Source organism: Dryobates pubescens, chromosome 4 (assembly GCF_014839835.1).
Source record: "Dryobates pubescens isolate bDryPub1 chromosome 4, bDryPub1.pri, whole genome shotgun sequence".
In the NCBI taxonomy this organism is placed as follows: Eukaryota; Metazoa; Chordata; class Aves; order Piciformes; family Picidae; genus Dryobates; species Dryobates pubescens.
In genome coordinates this window covers 32,774,391-32,779,642 of record NC_071615.1, presented here as the reverse complement: position 1 = coordinate 32,779,642, position 5,252 = coordinate 32,774,391, and positions in this window count along the sequence as shown.

Here is a 5,252-nt window from a genome sequence, read left to right as displayed (position 1 = left end):
CCTTCAGTGGCTCGGCGGATTGATTGACCAGCATCGTGCCACTGAGTGCAGGAGTGCTCTGTCTTGCTGCAGCGCTCGTGCTGTGCTGTCCTGACTTCTCAGTCTGTGGCACAAGCCTAGTTTTCCCTCAGCAGAGAAGCATCAGGCTGTGTGTAGATCCAAGCCCTCTAGTCGTGCTGGCAGGATGGGTAGAGCCGGAATGTTTTCCACGCTTCTGCGGAATTGCACATCCTCCTTTGTCTCCTCTGATTTCCTAGCAAGCCTGTAACTCTGATGAGAAGTACCTGCTGTAAATATGTACTCTCAAACTGTTCCTGCTAGTGTTTTTACCCTGACTGTGGAACAAGTTTTGCTCTCTGTGTAGCTGGTGAGCAGAAGAGGAGAAGCTCTGCCCTGCTCTCTCGGCAGCCTCGGTTCCGCGCCCGCCGAAGCGCAGGAGGGCTGGGCTGTGTGTCTGGGGGGGAGCTGTTCTCCTTCCCTCGCCAATGCTTGGCAGCCAGAGCAGCTTCTGAAGCACTTTATGGTCCAGCGAGGTGTGGCAGCAGTTCTGCCAGCTGCAGGACCCTGGGCACCCAGAGGACCTGCAGTGAGGAACTGTTCCAGCAGGAAGTGCCAAAGCCTGGTAGCGAAGCCTCTGTGCTGTCGGCATCTCTTGAATGTGACTTGAATCATCTCCTGAAATGCAAATGTCTGAACTGTCCTTTTAACCATGCCTGTAATTCTGACAGCAGATTTTGCTGAAAGTTGAATTCTGTACCTGAAAAGATGAGTTTAGATGAATGTGTGTGTTCTTCCTCCCTGCTAGCCCTTCCCACCTCCTCCTAGTAGCAGGGGTTCTTCCCCCTGCTCCTTTCCTGCTGCACAAAGGGGTTGTGGTTTGGGTTCTCCTTGCCTTGTGGTGAGAGGATCCTGCCCTGGAGACAGTGATCAGTCTTCTCTCCCCCTGCTGATAGCTCTCTGATTAAAGCTTTTCACCTCCTACCAACAAAGGAGGGGGTTGAATCTGGTTTGTCTGACCTCTGGCTGTGCACCAGCTCAGGACCTGGTGAGTTTAGAAGGCCCTCAGAGGAGATCTCAGACATCCGATGGTGCAGTTGGGCTTTGCAGCTGTAGCTGTCTGTAGATGGTGCAGAGGGATCTTGGGCTCCCTGCTGAGGCCTGAGCAGAGCTGAATGCCTGAGGGTGTGAAGGTTGGTAGTGATACCTGAGGTACAAGGGAGATTTCATCTCAACTCCATTGAAGACTTAAATTCTTAATTGACAGAGGGCAGGGAGGTGTCTTCTTGGCTGGGCATTTGCACTGGAGCCTGCTGGGATGAGGAGGTTCACCAAAGAGCTGGCTGCATTCTGCTCTAAAGGCAGGGCCTGGGCTGTCATTATGCAGTTGCTGCTGATCATGGTGTAACAGCAGGGAGCAGCTTTGGCCTCCTAGCTGAGGCACTACCTGGTCAAGTGACCACCACTCTTCCTCACCTGGATGTGCCAGGAGAAAGGTCTGATGTTCTCTGCCTTCCCTCCCCTCAGAAAAACCCAGGTGGAGGCAGTGGTAGGCAGACACATTCCCCTCTCCTGTCTTTGAAATCAGTAGGCAAATCCCCCTGGTACTGTTGTCTGAAAAAGCCTAGAGGCCACACATGTCCAGGTACAAAAGGACAGACTTGAACCTGGGTTTCCTGCAGCCTGGCTTTCTGCCCTGATCTTGGGGTAAGTGCAGATGGAGGAAGGAGTGTGGCCACTCTTGTGCTGTCTTCTGGGAGAGCTGCCATTTGCTTCTGAACCTGAGGGGTGAGCTTCTCCACGTTGTTCCCTGGCTGGAGCTGCACTCTGAGGAGAGCTGAGTCCTGGAAGCTGTGCAGAGAAAATCTCTTCTATCCCTCCCAGGTGCTCAACCCTTATGGGCAGCTGTGCTCCTCACCTCCAGTGCTTCGTTCAAGCGTCAGAGCAAGAGGGGGTGGCTCTGGAAGCTGTCCCAGCCTGCAGCCACCAGCTGCAGTCACTCAGGAGGTGGAATCGTGGCAGCTTGCTCTGGCTCTCTGAGCAGGGCCTCAGCCAAAGGCTCTCGTCTGTGTGGGGGCCGTGCCAGCAGCTCTGCAGGAGAGGCTCTTCTGCTCATTCCAAAGCTGAGCCTGCCCATGCAGGAGGCTTGCTCCAGACTGTAGCAGGTAGGACTTCTCCAAACCTAACAGATGGTTTCACAAAGGCTCACCCCACTGCCTACCCCACCAGTCCTCTGAAACATCAACAATTCCATTCCCAGATCAACTTCCTCATGGTGGAGTGGGAGGACTCATAGCCCTGGGCAGCTGGAGGCCTGGGCAGGCAGCAAAGTGCTTGAGATTGGCTTGCTGGAGGTTTAGGCTGGAGGTGAGGAGAAAGTTCTTCACAGAGAGAGTTGTTAGCCATTGGAATGTGCTGCCCAGGGAGGCGGTGGAGTCACCATCCCTGGAGGTGTTCAAGAGGGGATTGGATGTGGCACTTGGAGCCATGGTGTGGTGGGTTCAGAGGCAGACCCCCTCCCCACAACAACCATCCTCTGCTACCAAGAATGTGCTGGGTTGAGGCAGCCCCCTCTCTCCCCACCACGGGCAGGAATAAAACACTCAGACAAACGGATTGCAAAAGTGATGAAAGTTTAAATAGAAAGCAGTGAATATTTACAGAAAACCCAAAAGCGCAGTGACAAAGAAAGATCCCAAAGCAAACCCAGAGGCATCCCATTCCCACCTGAGGGTACACCCGAGACCCTCAGGGCTCCTTCTTCCCCCTCCCTCTGCTGGGCTAGTCTCAGCTGGCCAGGCCTGAGACTGCCCATCCCCCCGTGGCCTTGGGCCTAGCCAGGCCCAAAGCCAGGAGACATCTCCCCCAGTTACCGGCTGGCAGAGGAGGAAGAAAAGAGAGCGTGCTAGACTCCGCACTGGATCTTATAGTGGTGCAAAGAATTATGGTAGGAAATACACACTTTCCTGTGTCCATCCCTCTGGGCTGGACTTCTGGACACAGGAAGTGAACACACCAGGGGGGCACCCAGCTCAAACTGCAACATGCCACCCCTGTATTTCATACCATAATCTCTGCACCTAAACACATCATCAAATCAGAAATCTCCTGATGACATGTCCGGCGAAGTCCACATCTTCATCTGGGCGTCCTCTCAAACAGTCTTTCCTTCAAGCTCAAGTGTCAGTCCATTCCAGTTCTTCTCCTCTCATTTAATGGAGCCTCCCGCGATGCAGAGTTCACTCTTCTGTGGTGCAAGCTCTTCATGGATCCGTTGGACATCCTGGTCACCTGGAAAGAACCTCACAACTTCTCAACCAAACCTTTATTCCCATCTCTATCTACTCAGTGGCATATTTCCACCCCTGGGGCAAGCCAGTCAGAACAATCAGGGTCTGCTGCTTCTCCACCCCTCCAGGAAATAGCACGCTGAGCCTCTCTCAACAGTGCACGGACCTATCCAAGCCCAGTGCTGACCGCTTCCAGCCGCGGCCCGAGGCTCCACAGACGCATGCCACAGGTACACCGCCCCTCCACTGGGCGTTCGCATACCGCAGATGTGGCAGCTCCAAGTACACAGCCCCACCCCGGGAGAGGAGGGGCTGCTCCACAACCTGCTGAGAAGAAGGGAGGTGGAGCCAGGTGCTAGGCGCCATTTTCGGAACTCGTCCGAAAACGTCGGGGAAGAGAACAGGGCTGGCCCCGCCGCCGCTCCGAGTGCACGGCCCGAGCCGCCGCCGCTGCCGCCGCTCCGAGCGCACGGCTCGGCCCTCAGCCGCCGCAGCCCGAGCATACAGCAGGGCTCCAGCCACCTCTACCGCCGCGGTACAGAATCAAAATCGCCTCCACCCCTCGGGCATTCAAACGGCTCCTCCAGCGAAAACCATAAACGCGTCCCCAGGGCCCTTGAGAACAGCTTTCGAACTGAGTTCCCGTTCGCCCTTCCTGGGTATCGGGAGCCGGGCTCGCCCGCTCCGCCGCGGCTGGCCCTACCCCGCAGCGAGAACGGACCTGACTTTGATCTGCTCGCCGCTGCCCCCTCCGCCACTTCACCCCCCGCCGCTTCTGCCGCTCCGCAGAGAGTAAAGGTGGAGGAGGGGCAGGTCCCGCATTCTTAAGCGATGCCCCAGTTCCGATGGTTAAGAGCCACCCCTGCTTGAAATAGCAGGAGGGGCTCCGTGCCACCGGCTACGCACCAGGTGCCCCCCCGCAATCCACGAGAACTCGCACAATCGCCCCAACAACAACAACACTTGAGCCCTAACTGTCAGAAAAGCCAGAACGACGCCCAGAACTAAATTTAAACTTTCTTATCTTTTGCAATCCGATCTCCAGAATGCACACACTAACAAACTCCTCTCCTGCCTGGCTCGCCAAGAATGTGGTGGGTTCAGAGGCAGACCCCCTCCCCACAACAACCATCCTCTGCTACCAAGAATGTGCTGGGTTGAGGCAGCCCCCTCTCTCCCCACCACGGGCAGGAATAAAACACTCAGACAAACGGATTGCAAAAGTGATGAAAGTTTAAATAGAAAGCAGTGAATATTTACAGAAAACCCAAAAGCGCAGTGACAAAGAAAGATCCCAAAGCAAACCCAGAGGCATCCCATTCCCACCTGAGGGTACACCCGAGACCCTCAGGGCTCCTTCTTCCCCCTCCCTCTGCTGGGCTAGTCTCAGCTGGCCAGGCCTGAGACTGCCCATCCCCCCGTGGCCTTGGGCCTAGCCAGGCCCAAAGCCAGGAGACATCTCCCCCAGTTACCGGCTGGCAGAGGAGGAAGAAAAGAGAGCGTGCTAGACTCCGCACTGGATCTTATAGTGGTGCAAAGAATTATGGTAGGAAATACACACTTTCCTGTGTCCATCCCTCTGGGCTGGACTTCTGGACACAGGAAGTGAACACACCAGGGGGGCACCCAGCTCAAACTGCAACACATGGTTTAGTCATGAAGTCTGTGGTGACAGGTTGGACTTGATGATCTTTGAAGACTCTTCCAACCTTGGTGATGCTGTGCTGAGGAAAGTGACTTGTTGCAAAGCTGATCCTCAGGCTCTGCTCAAGGGCTGGGGTTTGAACGTCAGTGAACCAGCACAGGAATTAACTGCACCAGGGCTAGCAGACCTTCAAGGATGTCCACCCAAAAGTCAAAACAGGACAGGGATGGACTACAAAGCAAGGCAAAACCTCATCTCTCCTTGCCACTCTTGGCCAGGGAGGGCATACGTTTTGGTGTTGAATGTGTTGGTTTTGTTTA